The sequence below is a fragment of the Tursiops truncatus genome, chromosome 14 (assembly GCF_011762595.2).
Source record: "Tursiops truncatus isolate mTurTru1 chromosome 14, mTurTru1.mat.Y, whole genome shotgun sequence".
Lineage (NCBI taxonomy): Eukaryota > Metazoa > Chordata > Mammalia > Artiodactyla > Delphinidae > Tursiops > Tursiops truncatus.
In genome coordinates this window covers 34,910,032-34,930,177 of record NC_047047.1, presented here as the reverse complement: position 1 = coordinate 34,930,177, position 20,146 = coordinate 34,910,032, and the positions used below count along the sequence as shown (strand labels likewise).

The 20,146-nt window shown below is 39.2% G+C and overlaps 1 protein-coding gene and 1 long non-coding RNA gene across 3 annotated transcripts in view; one reads left to right on the top strand and one right to left on the bottom strand.

Annotated features, from left to right (window-relative positions):
* The window catches only part of SERTAD2 (SERTA domain containing 2), a 113,443-nt gene extending 99,908 nt beyond the window's left edge, over nt 1–13,535 (bottom strand). Inside the window, exon 1 of one of the 2 annotated variants that reach the window (XM_073791305.1) lies at nt 12,927–13,535. The gene's annotated coding sequence lies outside the window, so the exon portion shown is untranslated. The remainder of the gene's footprint in view (nt 1–12,926) is intronic. The other variant, XM_019942763.3, reaches the window with a different exon arrangement.
* A 643-nt stretch (nt 13,536–14,178) lies between these two features.
* The window catches only part of LOC109551187 (uncharacterized), a 93,558-nt gene continuing 87,590 nt past the window's right edge, over nt 14,179–20,146 (top strand). Inside the window, exons 1-2 of the long non-coding RNA XR_012325674.1 lie at nt 14,179–14,404; nt 15,366–15,534. This is a non-coding gene — a long non-coding RNA (uncharacterized lncRNA). The remainder of the gene's footprint in view (nt 14,405–15,365; nt 15,535–20,146) is intronic.

The following is a 20,146-nucleotide window of genomic DNA, read 5'->3' as shown; positions in this document are numbered from 1 at the left end:
CATGCGTGAACAAAAACTCACCAGTGTGCACACATACTGGAAAACGCGTCTTTAAAAGACTACTTTCTCACAGTGGGTGAGAGAGGGCTCAAGATCAAACAATCCAGAAAAGACTGACTTGTAAATCAGACACAATTCTATTTAGAAAGTACGCTCTAGAGAAACCAGAGTGGCTAAACTGCCATGATAGGCCTGGCTAACCTACCATGACAAGACTAGATATTCCCAAAATATCAAAGACCCGGTCTATCCCGGACAAATAAAGTACTGTGTTTCAAATATAGTGCTTTATTTTGCTGACTTTTCCACAGGTCATGGTGCATTTCTTTTAAATAAAGGGAAAAAATCTATTTCAACTCTGTTGTTTTTACGAATAGTGAAATTAAAGAGATTTTTGTTCCCATCTGATCTGTCTCTTGATGAATATGTGCACACTGTTGACAGTTTCCCTTCCTTGGCTTTGGAATAATATAAAGTTGAAACATATAAGAAAAAATAAGAAGGGCCAAGATAGATTAATGGAGGGTACCTGACCAAAGTGCAAAATTCACATAAAATGCTATGCCCTAGAACTTCCCTGGTGGCGCAGTGGTTCAGAGTCCGCCTGCCAATACAGGGGACATGGGTTTGAGCCCTGGTCTGGGACGATCCCACATGCCGCAGAGCCGCTGGGCCCGTGTGCCACAACTACTGAGTCCGCGCGCCACGACTGCTGGGTCTGCGCACCACAACTGCTGAGGACCATGCGCCTGGAGCCCATGCTCTGCAGTGGGAAAGGCCACCACAGTGAGAGGCCCGCGTGCCACGGCGAGCAACGGCCCCTGCTCGCTGCGGCTGGAGAGGGCCCACGCACAGCGGTGAGGACCTGGTGCAGCCAAAAATAAATAAATAAATTTATTAAAAAAAAATGCTATGCCCTAGATACTGAGGTTAGAGGACAGGTAAAAGACCAGTTGAGAGAATCACTTACATATACTTACTAGAATGGAGTGTAGCAGTATCAAAGGAAGAGAGAATTTTCCATAAGATGAAAAGGAGAGAAGAAAAAAATAGGAATTAGCATTTATTAAAATCAGCTGTGTACTATTGCTTTACCCGTTGTATACCATTAATAATCATAGAGGTAGATTATCACTGTTCCTATTCTATAGCGAGGAAAACGGAGACTTAGAGAGGGGTAATGAACACTGTTAGTGGTATACCCGACATCCATTCCTTCCTTCCTCTCCCTAAAAGAACCCCAGCCCTCTGGTCCAGATGTGGGCAGAGATGCCCAATCAGACAGAAAGACTGACAGTCCACACCTGTGGAGGTTTCTGACTTCCTCTGAATGCCATAACATCAGCATGTGAACCAGCTTGAGGAAGGAGCCAAAACAGACGTGGGAGCCAGCAAGGAACCCAGCTGAAAGCCAAAAGATGCTAAGAACCTGAGCTACAGAACTGACCAACCCTGGAGCCCGCCGTGGCTCTGGATTTGTTGTGAAATAATAAATTTCCTCATGATTCCAGCAAGCTTGAGGGTGGTTTCTAAAAGCATACTGATACATGAATTCAACTTCTCCAAGGTCACCTGCAGTAAGTGGCAGAGCAAGATTTGAACCAACATCATTCTGGCTCAAAATAGGGCTTTTTCCATTAAACCACACTGTGGCATGAACTTCGATAAATTTTTTTTTCTCATGATATGATCATGCGACGTTAGATCTAGAAAGGATCTTACCTCGCCATACATAAGAAAAGGCATTTACCTTACAAAAATGTTTGAAGTATTGGCCTTACTTGCAAACACAGATAAGAAACATATCTTTAGCAAAAATACCCAGAATTTCATATTCTGCAGAACTTCTCACTTCATATGCATTTAACTTTTAGCAGAATGTGAATTCATACATCTTTAATAAATGGAATTGAGCTCTTGAAAAGCATTCCAAGTTATTATTAATTTTCATAGGTGTGATAATGGTACTGTGGTTATGTAGGAAGATGTCCTTATTCTTAGGAGATGCATATTGAAATATTTAATGGTAAAGAGTCATGATATCTAAAACTTACTTTCACATGGTACAAAAAATTATACATATAAAGAAAGGGAGACAGAGAGTCATAAAGCAAAATAAAGCAAAAGGTTAATAATTACTGAATCTAGGTGGAGGAAATATGGGTCTTTGCTGAATTATTCTTTCAAGGTTTCTACATAGTTGAAAAGTTTTACAACAGAAAGTTTGGGTGTGGGGGAATATGGTGTGAGATACAGCACTGCAGAGCACAGTGTGGCTCTACACTGGAATAAGTTGAGGACTTCCAAAAATATTGAAACCAGGGCCTCACCCTGGGTTGTGGCCTGGGGATGGGTGATTGTAATGTGGCCCTCTTGTATGGTAGAAGGAGCCTGAGCTTGCAAGGCACAACTCATTTATACCCGGACAGTCCCAATCCCAAAAACACAACTCAAATTTTTTTTCTGGAATGTTTTTTATTCATAAAAAATTGCCGTTTTAGGGACTTCCCTGCAGTCCAGTGGTTAAGACTCCACGCTTCCACTGCAGGGGGTGGGGGTTTGATCCCTGGTCGGGGAATGCTATGTAGCGCAGCCACACACACACACACACACACAAAATTGCCGTTTTAAAGTTAAGCATTAATTCCAACAATGAAGAAATTTCTCTGAAACACATTGGGTAACATAAGGAATACTCAATTAAAATTAGACCAGGACTCTAACAGATCGATAATGAAGCCTTCTGTGCTGTGCTCAAGACCACGAGGGCAAGAAGAACGGAGCAGACTCGGTTATTCCCTAAACAAATCTATCCATAGACTCTATGGTCCAACATGCCAAAATTTAATTTATAAAAATGCAATTTAAGGCTTCCCTGGTGGCGCAGTGGTTGAGAGTCTGCCTGACGATGCAGGGGACACGGGTTCGTGCCCCAGTCCGGGAAGATCCCACATGCCGCGGAGCGGCTGGGCCCATGAGCCATGGCCGCTGAGCCTGTGCGTCCGGAGCCTGTGCTCCGCAATGGGAGAGGCCACAGCAGTGAGAGGCCCGCGAACCGCAAAAAAAAAAAAAAGCAATTAAAAAAAGGAACAATATTTAAGGAGAAGCATTAAGCCATTTAATCTCTTTAAAAAAAAAAGTCCTACTAAAATCATGCTCTTTATTCCACGCCAAAGATGAGTCACAATCTGTTAAACTATAAGGAAAGAAGAATTCCTTGAAAAATACACAACTCCAATTCTCCAAATTCAAATTTGTGCAAATTACTTAAAAATACTCTAGTGAGCATTACATACGGTAGAAAGCTCTCTAAGGTCCTATATCAAAATTTCAGCTGGCACGTGAGTCTCTGTGGTTCCATTTGTCTTTCTTAAAACATATGTGACTGGGGTATGGGATAGAGGTAAATAAACAGTAGATAAAATTTAAAAAGAAATAAAAAATAAATGACAAACTTTAAAAATATAATCTTACAATAGAGATTTTGTCTTGAAAAATATACCTTACAACCTAGGTGGCTTTTTCTTAAAGTTTCACTGATATCCAATAAATGCATATATTTAAAATGTATAATTTGGTAAGTCATGACATATCTATATACCCTTGAAATCATCAGCAGTCAAGATAATGAACATAACTATCCCAGGTGGCCTTTAAATCAAATAGATGTGTGATGGTTCTAGCACAGATACAGTTTCTCAGAAAAGAAACAATTAAAAAAAAAAAGTCTCCATACAAGTGTCCAAATACTTTCATCCATGGCTAAAATAAACATTAAGGCTTTAGAATTTTCCCCCTAATTTAAATCTAACAGGCAAGCATATATTGTGTTTTTCTACCTTAGATTTAGGTCCAAATAAACAAATATACTCAAAAAACAAAGAAATTCTTAATATTTTTAAATGTGCAGGAAAATGAAAACAAAAGCCATAGTCACATGGGATTATATTTTAGAATTTAAACACACACATATCAGGAATCTCGGCTAACTGAAAAGCAAAACAATTTAGAAAGATCATACCTACATATTACAGCAATATATAGACTTCCTAAGTTTGGCATATTAGACCCAGGGTATGCCCATCTCCCAGGCAGGACTGCTCCAGGCAAAACTGAGGGAAAAAGAGTGTGTCTTCAGTAGCTATCAAAAGTCTCCATCTCCACTTCTTTCCTCCCCTTTCAGTGTTTCTTCCATTTTTCAGGGAACTCCCCTCGTGTACAGGGCCCTCATTGATGTACCAGCCTTCCCAAAGCTCTGGAAAAATTTTTGTCCTCAAGAACCCAAACCATATCCATTGTGTGCCCATACAGATCTTCCTCAACTTACAACAGGGTTACATCCTGATAAACCCATGTAAACTGAAAATACTGTTAAGTTGAAAATGCATTTAATACACCTAACCTACCAAACATCACAGCTTTGCCTAGCCTACCTTAAATACACTCAGAACACTTCCATTAGCCTACAATCAGGCAAAATCATCTAACACAAAGCCTATTTTATACTAAAGTATTGAATATCTCATGTAATTTATTGAATACTGTACTGAAAGTGAAAAACAGAATGGTTGTACGGGTACAGAATAGTTGTAAGTGTATTAGTTATTTACCTCGTGACTGTCATCACGAGTGGATCGTGTAGCATACTGTCAGCCCAGAAAAAGATCCAAACTCAAAATTCCAGCTCCATTTTCAACTGAATGTATAGAACTTTCACACCATGGTAAAGTTGAAGCATTGGAAGTTGAACCATTGGAAGCTGGGGCATTTGTATTCTGTTTTCGGTTCAGAGTCCCTGCTTCCCTCGGGGATAGCTAGCAAATGTATTGATAATAAATGGCTAGGGTGTGTACTCCATTTCCTTTCCTTCCTTGCTGAGCAGTTGCAGTAGCTAGAAAAGGGACTGTTCTACCCTTAGGTGCATAAGGCACAAAGATGGCAATCTTTCCCAAACTTAAAAGGATTAAAAACAAAAACAAAAAAAGGAAGGATGGATTCCTATGAAGGCCATCCAGGACTTCCAGAAGGCAAGTCCATTTGACCTTGCTTACTGTAGTGGCCTATACCAGACTTTCCATCAAGTTAAATCTCATATTGCCCAGCACAAGAGACAATTTTCATGTGGGGATCTTTTGTCTCCCCAACTGGACTGTGAAAACCATTATGGACAGGTGCCATGTCTATTAGTCTCTGATATCCCCAAGCACTTGGGACATGTGTTAAATATTTATGAACAAAAATAAAATAATTAATGAAAATCATTATATCATACTCGTGCTATTTGTACCACAAAAACACATATATCTTCTTTAATATTTGAGGTGGAAATGTACACTAAGAGTTTTATTTGTTTAGGAAATTACATAGTTTTTACAATCACAGAAACAAAAGATTAGTTCTTTATGTACACTAGACAAAGGAAACTTAAGATTTTCTTGTTAATTGTGCCATATAGCTGAGATGACTACATTTCCATTGTGCAATTTTCAGTGTTACACATGTTTTTCAGGCTCTGTCACAAAGAAAACAAAGCAAAGTGAGAAAACAACTTCAAAGGTGTAAAGAAAAGCTAGGAGAAAAGCTAGGAGAAATTTCAGACCATGTCCAATGTAAGGTTTCCCAGGGTTCATAAACGAGGATGATTTCATGATTTCTGGTGGAAACATCAGCAACATTATAGGTTTTTAATATTTCAACTCAAACTCAAATAAAAATTGTCCATTTGAATGCAGTTTTGTTTCAGGACTCAGTTTTAGACTTTTGTACCAACTTAAAAGGTATAAAATCCGTATGAAGAAATCTTGACTTTTTTTTCAAACCATTATTACACAGTGTTTAGTTATCACTACTCAAAATAGTAGATAACAAGCTCTAAACACATCAAAATAGTTTAGAATGTAATTTCTACAAGGACAATAATATTTGTTACTTTTCTTCACTGCTATAATGTATATGCCTCATAAGAGTAGCTGGCACATAGTAAGTGCTCAATAAATCTGCTGAATGAAATGAATAAATGAATGAAGTCAGGAATGGGATATAGGTTTACAAAAGAAAAAAGAAAAGACCAAGCTTCTTCCAAGAGGCATAGATTTTACAAAGTACAGTTTCTGGAAAGTCTCTTATGTAATCAACTCCAAAATGAAGTTTATCTAACCCTATATTTGAATTGTTTAAATAAAAAGTAACAATGGACTGTTTGTTTTGTAAATCAAAAAGGGGATTCATTTCATTTAATCAAATTGAAAGGTTTTCTACTACCAATGTCTGAATAATGTCAAGTATTTTAAGAAACTATTAAACATATAGGTGATTCACTTTGTTATAGAGCAGAAACTAACACACCATTGTAAAGCAATTATACTCCAATAAAGATGTTAAAAAAATAAGAAAGAAAGAAACTACTAAACATTCTCTCCAAATTAATGGATTTGAGTCCTTAGAAAATCTTTTTACTCAAAGGATTTTTATGTAAATCTTTTTTGTTTAAAAATACATATTCATTTTCATACCCTTTGATTTTCTCAGTGAAAAGAAGTCTTAAAATCAAAACAAAATTAACTCAAAGGGATACATTTCATTTGAGCTGAGGCCACTGGAAGACAATAAAGCTAATGGTTACTTCACCAGGAACATTAGTCATTCAACAATGGCGAACCCTGGAAAACCTCACAGTGGACAGAGTCTGAGGTTCTGCCTGGCTTTACGGAGTTAAAAACAAAACAAAGGACCTGCTCTTCATGTCTAATGTGCTGTTCTCAGGCCCACTCGCCCCCCACGTGGTCAGGTGGCCACGGTCATAGCTCAGACTGCCGCCAGGGCTCGCCCAGCACTGGGCACCGAGCAGCACAAAGCCTGGATGTTTGAGATGTTTCAAGGTAATGTGGACAGAAAAAATTCTGTGGTTAACTCCCCAAAAAAAGAGATTAATAGAAAAGCAGTAAATAATAAACACATCGTTATTGTCCCTTTTTACCACCTCACATGAGTTAAAACTTGGTTTTAGGTTTACAAAATGGCCCCTTAAGTTTTGTGTAGATAAGATGATCAGAGAGCTCATCTTCCAAAATAAGGCAAAGCAAATTTTCTATATGGAAGGCCTTTGCCTCAGTCTCATAAAAGCAGACTGAAATAGATGAAAACCCCTATTCCATGCCTTAAACAGAGGCAAAGGCAAAAGAGGGGCAAAGAAAAAAACCTGTCATAATCAAGGAAAAAGACCAATGTGAAAAGAAGAGCAAAATGAGAAAGATGCCGCATTAAAAGAAACACAAATTCAAGTGGTAATATTAAGAAAACTGAACAACAATGGTAGAACAAAGGGAAGAAGGTTGTGAAAATCAGATAAAATTTAAATAAAAGGTGGACTGTTTTGGTCATTTTATTTAATATGTTAAAAGTAAACATTCAATACTACAGAGTTGTACGTAACATCACACAAAACTTTATAAACATCAGTGTGGACTATACATTAAAAAGTAGAAAAGAAATCTGATCGTTCTGAGTTTTCATCAATTGGATGTTGAACAATAAGGACAAAAGGACAATACACTTTTAAAAGTTGCTTTCTGATTAGCAACCTCGCATTTGAGGATCACTGTTCACGATACTTAATATTAGTTGGAACAAAAAATATTTCTTTGTATGTCCCACTTGTTTTAATAGGTCTTACTCTGAGTACACTAGAATTTCATTTCCACTTTAAAAAGTGATAATATCATAAGGTTGTGACAACTCTTCTGTTAATAACCACAGAGAGGGAAAGCTGAATTCAAAGAAACTGACATAATGTGCTAACTCTGGGCTTTTTGACTTTTAAAGACTCAGAACTCATTTTTAGGGACAAGAGGAAAAAAAACTAGTTTCTTAAAATACAGCCTTTCCATACCTGTCTTCACTCACCTTCCTAAATAAAAGATTCGCTGGAGTAAATAAAATCCTTCAAGCCACTATATTCTGAAATGTGCACATTTCACTGTATTCAAGGTACAAAAATAACTTAGTGTAAGAAGGGGTCCTCTAGCCAAGTAATCCTTTTGAAATTTAAAAGTAAATAATCTAATTTTTCTCTTTGAATATACTGCTAACAAAACTGATACATCTAAACATTTTTTACTGCAACACACGTGAAAGTTTTACAAGCTTTAAGTTAATAAAATGTATTATCTCCTAGATACATAAAGTTTGTTCTTACAATATCAACATCTGCTATAATCTAGGATATACCAAAACTCAATGTTAACATTTAAAATCCCTTTCAAAGTTTCTTGGCTCTTTTAGGTACCTTATACTTTCTTGTGAACATACCAGTAAGAAGTCTCTACAAATATAAAGTTAAAAGGAAAAATGCCCTTCAGACAAAAGATCTAAAGTCACAACTTTTTAATAATGACAAACAAATGTCCATTTCTAAATGCAAATGTTTACTTTGTATTTGCTTGCACCCTGTCCTTCTCCAATGCTTTTAAAAAGCACTTACAACTTATCCCTACAATGTCCTCTGTGAGTGAGGGCAGGGTAAATGCCTTCCCTCTTCCCACTGAAAGGATAAGAACACTACTCAGCCATAAAAAGGAACGAAATTAAGTCATCTGTAGTGATGTGGATGTATCTAGAGTCTGTCATACAGAGTGAAGTAAGTCAGAAAGAGAAAAACAAATACTGTATGCTAATACATATATATGGAATCTAGAAAAATGGTACTGATGAACCTAGCGGCAGGGCAGGACATAGAGAACGGACTTGTGGACACGGCAGGGTCGTAGGGGGAAGGGGAGGGTGGGACGAATTGAGAGAGTAGCATTGACATATATACACTACCATGTGTAAAACAGATAGCTAGTGGGAAACTGCTATATAGCACAGGGAGATCAGCTCCGTGCTTTGTGAGGACCACAGGGGTGGGATGGGGAGGCCTAAGAGGGAGGGGATATAGGTTACATATAGCTGATTCATTTTGTTGTACAGCAGAAACTAACACAACATTGTAAAGCAATTATAATCTAATAACGATGAAAAAAAAAAGGATAAGAACAGGGAGAGTCCTGGAGGTTAAGTGTAATGCTCAAGGTCACGTGCCAATCAGTAGCATGGTTCAGTCTAGAACTCCAGGGACTTTAATTCTAAGTTTATGTCAATAGATAACACAAAAATAATTTTCCTCTCCTTTTGATCACTGACAGAGTATATATATATTTTTTTTTTCTTTTTTTTCTTTTTTTTTTGTGGTACGCCATTCTCTCACTGTTGCGGCCTTTCCCGTCGCGGAGCACAGGCTCCGGACACGCAGGCTCAGCGGCCATGGCTCACGCGCCCAGCCGCTCCGCGGCATGTGGGATCTTCCCAGACCGGGGCACGAACCCGTGTCCCCTGCATCGGCAGGCGGACTCTCAACCACTGCGCCACCAGGGAAACCCCCAGACAATCCTTCATCAGAAACTTCACTTTTTTAAAAGTTGAAGACATTATATACATCTGTAAAATATCAATAAATACTCAAATGTCTTCACCAAAACGAAAAATGTTAAATGAAAGAGATATGAGCTACAAAAATAGTCATGCTGAAATGTGTTAAGCAAAAACTCAGACCTTTCATCTTGCAGACCAGACACTTAAGGGTAGTTTCTAAGTGCCTATAAATTAATTTTTTAAAGTTTCATTTTAGATTATCTGCTTTAAAAGTGTATGAACAAAAAAGGGCGACTTTTAAAAAGTTAATTGTTTTAGCCAGTGAAAATGCAATATATTCAACTAAATTGGATAACTGATGATTTGGTTAGACAAAGGATTATATATACAAAATTACCCACATTGTACTAGATAGTTCACATATCTGAAAAGTTTTAACAATGTTATGGAACTCTGTAACACTTATGAGTAGATTAGTTTTCAGATTTTGTTACTGAGGATATCTCTTTCATGAAAGATATTTCTTGCATTTTTATAATTTCAGAAGGCACAGTAATTAAACTGGTTTTATTGACAAGTAAAGCAGAATGATTCTATAAATGAAGCGGGTGGCACAGGCCCGATCAATTTTCTTATTTAAAAAGATACATTACCCAATTGTGTAATGCCTATTAAGTGTGTGGTGAAGTTAGTTAAAGTGCTTTATTTGCTAATTACATATACCTTCTTTATGATTCCTATTACACTATTTACTACGCCTATTTGAAAAGCTAATTATTTATTAAGACTGCTCAAGAGAAAGAATTTCACTCTTTAATGGAAAGAGAAATAAAGCTTAGGTCCTTAAGCAAATGATATCGTTTTATTTCCACAGTGTTGGTTTGATAAATTCTCTTTATTATTATTGATTCTGAAGCCGATAATAACATCACATCATCATTTGGGACATTCAAAATCTAATTTGTATAATTTGTATTAATTATAATAACATCCAACTTAGTTACAGGAAGTTTGGGAGTCAGAAAGTCTTTCAGTAAAAAAAATGGCCACATCAGGTATTAAAAGAAGACATTTAATATGTACTTTTCAGAATATTTTTAAGTTCAATCTTCAAAATGAAAAATATTTTCCTAATAAAACATGTTATAATTCCCTCTCTATTTCCAAAAATAGTAATTGAGAACATAAAAATTCAACTCAACACCACAAATAATAGTATGCTCCATAACATCACTTACAATGTCATTCAACTACTCATAAACAAATTGAGAATAACATTGTTTAATTCATTCTACAGCATTCATTAAGCCTATCTATGTACCAGGTACTCTGCTGGGCACCTGGGATTAAATTATGAATGAAACACTATTCTTACCCTCAAAGAGATTTCTGTTTAGCAGAGGAGAAAATCACATATAACAGCAAATATGTGATAGGTATCGTTATAATAGTGGTATATATATTTGGTTATGCAAGTTTAAATGAAAGAGTAATCAACTCAACTCATCCAATAACTAACTTTCATAAAAACTCATATAAACTTCATTGAAAAGTATAAATCCCATAAATCATCATGCATATGGATAAGAACTCTGCTTATTTCAATGACAGCAATAATTCTTTATCTTTACAAAAGTATAGTTCTAAAAAATATAGTCATCCATTGTTTCAAGACATACCAGGAACAAAACAGAATTAAACTTGAAAAGATGTACCAAATACTAGTCAAACTCATTCCGACCTCACAGTAACCCTGTGAAGTAAATTTTTCTATTATCCCCGCTTTATAGATGGGGAATCTGAGGTTACCGCGGCCAAGATCACGAGGATAGCAAGTGGAAATGCTGGCACTTGAACCTACAGTCTGGTTGTGGAGGTCCCCTTAACCACTACATCACACATCCTCTCAGTGGACGATGATGATGGTGATGATGGTGATGATGGTGATGATGATGATGGGGCAGCTAACAGCAAGTACTCTGTGACTTGTGCCCTCTCACTTATCCTTAAGGCAACCCTTAGATGAAAAGTCATTCCTCCCGTTTACAGGAGAAAACCCTCACAGGCCAGGTTTGAAACCTGCCTAAGGTCAGTCAGCCGTCCAGGGATGGTGGCTAGATTCAAACTCAGGCAGCATGGCTCCCCTCTGCTCTGAGGCCTCTCAATAATTCAGTCTTACACTCAAGAAAAAGACCACATGATGAAATTTATTAAACAATTCAAAAAGACTTTGTATAAGTCTTCCTGAAACACTCTGCAAGGTTTTGGGGCTTATGATAAGCATTTCCTTATGACAGCACTTACATTTGAGTCAACTTTACTACTTTTGGCTGATCATAAACACATTTCTCCTCTTTAAAAAGAAATCTTTCTGTAGAAACTTGGCAGATTTCAGTACAGGAACAGTCTATTCTTTACAATTAAATTTATCAACAACTTATTCTGGTTAGTCTGAAAGAGAAGGAGAGAATGAACTACTAAAAGGCCTTTCCTGTACTTTAATATTTCAAAACATGTTTGGTTTGGCCTAATTTGAATCTTGTGGACAACTAGACCAGAACTTGATTCAAAAAGAGGAATACCATTTTAAATAGGCTGAATTCTCAAAAGCGACCTCAGAAGGTGATTCAGAGTAACTATTTCTCATAATTTTTAGTTTTATCTCAAATTAAATATTAAAGATGCACAGGGCAAGATTCTCATAAAGCATATATGGCCAAGTATGTGTACTTTTGAACAGCCAACAACCAAGAGACCAAATTAAAATTTTGTTCAAGAGCAATCAAGTATACAAAAGAGAGATATCAAAAGAAAAAAAAGCCCTTTTTGTCCTTAGCACACCCCACTGTGCCCAGTGACAGAGAAATAAAAAATTCTGTGCTTTAATTTCTTGCTAGAATAGAGGTGAGCTAAAGATGAAGTGTCAAGCTGGATTTGCATCTTACCTTGCTTTCCTCCAACAGGTTCAAAGACTTCATAACCTTTACGTTAATACTGAATTCACGTTTTTTTTTTCAAAAGGGAACCTAAAGAACTATTTTAAAATAAAAATAGTAAGCCATGCCACAAGGCAACCTGTCTTCTCTTGGTCTATCTCCACACATTCAAATTAGAAATATCTTTTACTTTGCCTTTATTGAATAAAAGTTTAACTTTGATTTGGAGGAAAACCTACCCATTAGCCGTTTTGCACTTTTTGCAGGTCATACAGTCTATCAGATCACATCGCTGACTATGACCACTCACTAAGAAAGCATGCCATTACAGCTCATTTTATAAGCATTATAATGCCCCGATGGTGGAAGTCTGGCAATACCTAGAAATACAGCAAGGCTGGTGAATAAGGAGTCGAGGGGCGGGGGAAGAGGGAGCGAGGGGGAGGCAGTCGCCACCTCAAATCCACGCCTGACCGGGAACCTCCAGCCCACAACGTGATCCCTGCCCTCCCCAGAGTGGACTGGCTACAACATTTTTCTAGATTCTCCCCCACCCCTCCGCCAACCCAACACGGTACTCACCCTTCTGTGAAGTCGGCACCGGGTCCAGCCCCGAGACGGGTCGGGGTGGCAGCGAGGGAGGGGACGTCTGGGCTGTGGGCGGAGGGTGTCGCTGCGTCACTCGAGTGCAGGACGCTGAGTTCGAGGGGTGGGAGCGGAGAGGGGCAGGAAAATCAAGTCACGGCCGCAAAGGGACAAGGAGAAACGGGGGGGGGGAAGAGCCCCTTCCCTAAAATAAACCCACCGGCCCCTGCGACCCCCCTGCCCCAGGGAGGGAAAATAAAATCAGAGGAAATAAAAGACTGACAAATAAATCCCTAAAACGACGAGGAGCGAGGAATAGACTTTAATTTAAAAGGGGGAGATTGAGCGAGGGCTGGAGGGGAGAGAGAAGTGGCTCTAGGTCTATCCCATGCCTTTGCAGTCCCCAAGCAGAGGAGGAGGCTGGCTGAGGGGAAGTTGCAGCGGCTCCTGAGGAGGAGGCGGAGGAGGCGGAGGAGGAGGTTACACCGTAACAAGTACAGACAGCCATGGATCAGAGGGGCGCTGCGAGAAGGGGCGGCCGCGGCTGGGCGAGCGGCGGCGGCGGCAGCACCGCCTGCTCGGCTCGCTCAAGACATTTAATTGGATTGATAGGTTGTGCAGTGACTCACAGACTTTACAGAGTCGTACAGCAGTCCCCGCCCAGCTGGACAGGGGAGACGCGGCGGGGACGGGAGGGGAAAGGGGGCAGTGGAAGAGCCGGGAGGGGAGGAGGCGACTGAGAGGGCGAGGCTTTGGGGGGGGCGGGGAGCGGAGAGAAGCCACCCAGTGGCGAAGCCTGCCGCTCCGACGGGCGTGGGCGTCGGCCAATGACGGCGCGGCTCGATAGGCGGCTGGCTTCGCCCCTGGCCCAATGAGTCTTCTAAGGACACTGCCGCGAACTGGAGTAGGGAGGGGGAATGGAGTGGGGGCTGGGGAGAGGTGGGTGGACGTTGAAAAGGGGGGTGGAGGGAAAGATGAGGCGCCGGAGACCAGAGGAGTCACTCTGCCCTCCTCGCTCCGAAGTGCGCCTTCTGCCAATCCCGGGGCCGCATGGAGGTGATGGACGCAAGTGTGTGACCAATGAGGAGGAGAAGCTGCCTCAGAGAGCCAGAGGGGAAGGAGTGGGCGGGCCAACGCCCTCCCCTCCCTCAGGCGCCCAGGTCCTCCCTCCTGCCCATTTCGGGTCAGTCAAGCAAATAACAGTGAGAGGGTTGGGGCCGTGCTGGGTGGGGTGGAGTGGGGGGCGGAGGGGCCGCGCTGCTGGCGGCGTGACAGCGATAGGGACTGGCTGTGCTGCCGACTCCGCGCCGGCAGGAGGAGGAGGCGGCGGAGGCTGGCTCCTTACTCAGCCTGCAGGCTGTTACTGCTGCTGCTGCTCAGCCTCTGCCTGGTGCTGCCGGGGAGCCTCTGCGGCCAAACCCCACTCTCGAGTGGCAGACAGATTTGGAGTGAATCACATCAAAACTTTACCTCAGGTCGGTGCAGTGCCCACTCTTGGAGGCAGCTCCGTGTGACGCCCTGTGGGGCTGTGCTCTGGGAGCTGAGGGAGCTGGACGCCAGAGACCGGAGGCTTGGCAATGGCATTTGCCTCCTTGCTTGCCTGTTTTCTGGGGAAGTCAGGGTAGGGTGTGGACAGGTTGAAACAGCTCCTGAATGCATACCATTTCTTTATTGAGTTTCTGGAAAAGGCACTTCTTAACCTGGCATGAGTGAAGCTGTATGGGCTTTGTGCGTGTATATATGTATTAGCTCCCTCCAGCCCTCTCTCCCGCACCGCTCCCACTTCTCTGCCCACGGTCCTCACCTTGTACCCTGACAGCAATCCTAGGGAGCACTCACTACTAGATCTTCTCGCGGCTCATTCCCAGGAGCTATGGCTTTTTCTCAATTTCTTGCCTACTGTCTCGTAATCATTTTACAGACCTTAACACTTTCCACGCACTTGTACTTGAAAGGAACTGTTATCACTAATAAACCTGAACAGAGATGCCCACAAAAGCAAATACACTGGCAAAAATCCACCTTCTTTCCCACAAGGTGCATTTCTGCACGTTATTTGAAATTTACGACAATTGCTTCCTACCAAGAAACCAAGGAAAGACAAATCACATATCACATACCTACAAAAAAAAGATTTTCAAAACCACTTAGAATACCCAAAGTCCATTCTCCATAGACAAGTCAACTAGAGAGACCTAGGGTTGATTTACGGTCTTGAAGTGAGCAAGATCATTTTTTTTCCCCCATAATTATAAGATTAAAACCTACAGTGGTCTGGAATTCAGAGGAGACATAATAAGTGAACAATAAGCCTTCAGGCTTATTCCAGTTGGGGCTTTCCTTGATTATTGTCATTTTAAGGTATGGATCCTTCCCCTAAACTGTAATTGTGACACTCAGCCTGACACCACTTACCTCTTCTCTTTCTGATTTTAGCCCTACTCCATGATTTCAGCCTGTATCCTAAGAAAATGAACCGGGCTGCAGACTTCTCATAGTGCCCAGATTGTGTACCTGTTGCCCCTCGGTGTTTTGAAACTTCTTCGGAGTTCGTCAGTGCAAGGAGGCCAGCATCCTCATCCCAGGACATAGTGATCTGCAGGAGGTGGGCCATGTTCCCTTAGCCAGGTCACCCTGTGATAATTTAAACACACTAAATCCCTCATGTGAGAAAAATCAGCTCTGTTTCTAGTGTGGGCTGTTTTACTGCATTTAAGAATAATGCTGATAATACTTTTTAGAAAGCCTGTTTCTTATTTCTTTCACTGTGAGGTCATTTTATGGCTCAGGTGAATATCATTGGTCGGAGTGTTATCTTACATACTGTGGATGGTACTGAAAACACAGAAAGAGATTTTGAGTCTAGACATACACTAGTATCTTTCAGAGGATCTCCAAATAGCTAGGGTGAGCATCCTGTGGCAGAAGTTGCTCCTTTGTCAGTTGTTATTGGCATGTCTCCAGTCCCCACCATGTGTCATTTTCTAATTCTGTGCTCACCCTATTCCAGTATTTCTTAAATGGTTGTCTAAGGCCAACCTAGATTCCTGAGTCTGCTCTCAGATCTATTGACTCATTATCTCTGTAGTCTGGTCCTGGACATCTGTTTTTTTAGCAAATACCCCCGGTGACTTGAATAAATATTAAAATATCAAATGTTTCCTTTGAAAACCCCTGTTTACTCCTTCCTTTTGAAAATTTAAAAACCCTTATTTATTTCTTCCTTTCTTCTTTTTCCCTTTCTCACACATATCTATTTCCTTTCTTCCACATATATTCCTTTCTCCTATATATTTTCTATCTCTCATTTTTGTGATCACTTCCCTTTCTACATTTCTTGTGCACAGGACTGTCTTATACACTGGCAGGGTGATCCCTAACAAAAAAATGATGAAGTTGGCAAATGGGCTTTCATAAATACCATAGGCATACCTTATAACTACAACACTTAAAATATGGGGAAGTCAAATAAATGTATAAGCTTAAAAATATCATTGTAATTGATGTTATGTATAAAGCTACAATATGTGTGAAACTTACTAGTTTATGATTTCAAAGTATACAAAGACAGAATTTTTTATATGTGGGAATCACATTTCAAAATGCAAATTTCAATATACAAATGATAATACATTTATATTGTTACTGTCATTTTTTTTCTAAACAGTGGAGTGAGACTAATGATGTGCTAAGAACTATTATGGTTACCAAAAAAAAAAAAAAAAGTACTATATGAGATTTTTGTTATCTCATAGAGCTTATATACAACCCACATGGACCGGGAAGCAAAAGCACATCATTTATTGAAGATAGAGGCTTCAACCCGGTCTCATTAGCATTCCCAAAGAGAGAGCCCAAACATTAGCTCACAATCCAAATTACAAAACAAATGAAGAAAAAACCCACCATGACTTAATTGATATTTATAAGACATTCCATCCAAAAATAACAGAATACACTTTCTTCTCAAGTGCTCATGGAACAGTCTCCAGAATAGATCATATCTTGGGGCACAAATCAAGCCTCAGTAAATTTAAGAAAATTGAAATCAAGTATCTTTTCCAACCACAACGCTATAAGGCCAGATATCAATTACAGGAAAAAGTTTATAAAAATACAAACACTTGGAGGCTAAATAATATGCTACTAAATAATCAAGAGATCACTGAAGAAATCAAAGAGAAAATCAAAAAATACCTAGAAACAAATGACAATGAAAACACGACGACACGAAACTTATGGGATGCAACAAAAGCAGTTCTAAGAGGGAAGTTTATAGAATACAATCCTACCTCAAGAAACAAGAAACATCTCAAATAAACAACCTAACCTTACACCTAAAGCAATTAGAGAAAGAAGAACAAAAAAACCCCAAAGTTAGCAGAAGGAAAGAAATCATAAAGATCAGATCAGAAATAAATGAAAAAGATATGAAGAAAACAATAGCAAAGATCAATAAAACTAAATGCTGTTTATTTGAGAAGATAAAATTGATAAACCATTAGCCAGACTCATCAAGAAAAAAAGGGAGAAGACTCAAATCAATAGAATTAGAAATGGAAAACAAGAAGTAACAACTGGCACTGCAGAAACACAAAGGATCATGAGAGATTACTACAAGCAACTATATGCCAATAAAATGGACAACCTGGAAGAAATGGACAAATTCTTAGAAAAGCACAAGACTGAACCAGGAAGAAATAGAAAATATAAACAGACCAATCACAAGCACTGAATTTGAGACTGTGATTAAAAATCTTCCAACAAACAAAAGCCCTGGACCAAATGGCTTCACAGGCGAATTCTATCAAACGTTTAGAGAAGAGCTAACACCTATCCTTCTCAAACTCTTCCAAAATATAGCACAGAGAGGTACACTCCCAAACTCATTCTACGAGGCCACCATCACCCTGATACCAAAACCAGACAAAGATGTCACAAAAAAAGAAAACTACAGGCCAATATCACTGACGAACAAAGATGCAAAAATCCTCAACAAAATACTAGCAAACAGAATCCAACAGCACATTAAAAGGATCATACACCATGATCAAGTGAGGTTTATCCCAGGAATGCAAAGATTCTTCAATATATGCAAATCAATCAATGTGATACACCATATTAACAAATTGAAGGAGAAAAACCATATGATCATCTCAATAGATGCAGAGAAAGCTTTTGACAAAATTCAACACCCATTTATGATAAAAACCCTCCAGAAAGTAGGCATAAAGGGAACTTAACATAATAAAGGCCATATATGACAAACCCACAGCCAACATCATTCTCAATGGTAAAAAACTGAAACCATTTCCTCTAAGATCAGAAACAAGACAAGGTTGTGCACTCTCACCATTATTATTCAACATAGTTTTGTAAGCTTTAGCCACAGCAATCAGAGAAGGAAAAGAAATAAAAGGAATCCAAATCAGAAAAGAAGAAAAGCTGTCACTGTTTGCAGATGACATGATACTAGAGAATCTTTAGAGAATCCTAAAGATGCTACCAGAAAACTACTAGAGCTAATCAATGAGTTTGGTAAAGTAGCAGGATACAAAATTAATGCACAGAAATCTCTTGCATTCCTATACACTAATGATGAAAAATCTGAAAGAGAAATTAAGGAAACACTCCCATTTACCACTGCAACAAAAAGAATAAAATACCTAGGAATAAACCTACCTAAGGAGACAAAAGACCTGTATGAAGAAAACTATAAGACACCGATGAAAGAAATTAAAGATGATACAAACAGATGGAGAGATATACCATGTTCTTGGATTGGAAGGATCAACATTATGAAAATGACTCTACTACCCAAAGCAATCTACAGATTCAGTGCAATCCCTATCAAACTACCACTGGCATTTTTCACAGAACTAGAACAAAAAATTTCACAATTTGTATGGAAACACAAAAGACCCTGAATAGCCAAAGCAATCTTGAGAAAGAAAAATGGAGCTGGAGGAATCAGGCTCCTGGATTTCAGACTATACTACAAAGCTACGGTAATCAAGACAGTATGGTACTGGCACAAAAACAGAAATATAGATCAATGGAACAAGATAGAAAGCCCAGAGATAAACCCACACACATATGGTCACCTTATTTTTGATAAAGGAGGCAAAAATGTACAATGGAGAAAAGACAGCCTCTTCAATAAGTGGTGCTGGGAAAACTGGGCAGCTACATGTGAAAGAATGAAATTAGAACACTCCCTAACACCATACACAAAAATAAACTCAAAATGGATTAAAGACCTAAATGTAAGGCCAGACACTATCAAACTCTTAGAGGAAAACATAAGCAGAACACTCTATGACATAAATCACAGCAAGATCCTTTTTGACCCACCTCCTAGAGAAATGGAAATAAAAACAAACAAATGGGACATAATGAAACGTAAAATCTTTTGCACAGCAAAGGAAAACATAAACAAGACAAAAAGATAACCCTCAGAATGGGAGAAAATATTTGCAAATGAAGCAACTGACAAAGGATTAATCTCCAAAATTTATAAGCATCTCATGCAGCTCAATATCAAAGAAACAAACAACCTAATCCAAAAATGGGCAGAAGACCTAAACAGACATTTCTCCAAAGAAGATATACAGATGGCCAACAAACACATGAAAGGATGCTCAACATCACTAATCATTAGAGAAATGCCAATCAAAACTACAATGAGGTATCACCTCACACCAGTCAGAATGGCCATCATCAAAAAATCTACAAACAATAAATGCTGGAGAAGGTGTGGAGAAAAGGGAACCCTCTTGCACTGTTGGTGGGAATGTAAATTGATACAGCCACTATGGAGAACAGTATGGAGGTTCCTTAAAAAACTAAAAATAGAACTACCATATGACCCAGCAATCCCAGTACTGGGCATATACCCTGAAAAAACCATAATTCAAAAAGAGTCATGTACCACAATGTTCACTGCAGCTCTATTTACAATAGCCAGGACATGGAAGCAACCTAAGCGTCCATCGACAGATGAATGGATAAAGAAGATGTGGCACATATATACAATGGAATGTTACCCAGCCATAAAAAGAAACAAAACTGAGTCATTTGTAGTGAGGTGGATGGACCTAGAGTCTGTCATACAGAGTGAAGGAAGTCAGAAAGAGAAAAACAAATACCATATGCTAACACATATATATGGAATCTAAAAAAAAAAAAAAAGGTTCTGAAGAACCTAGGGGCAGGAC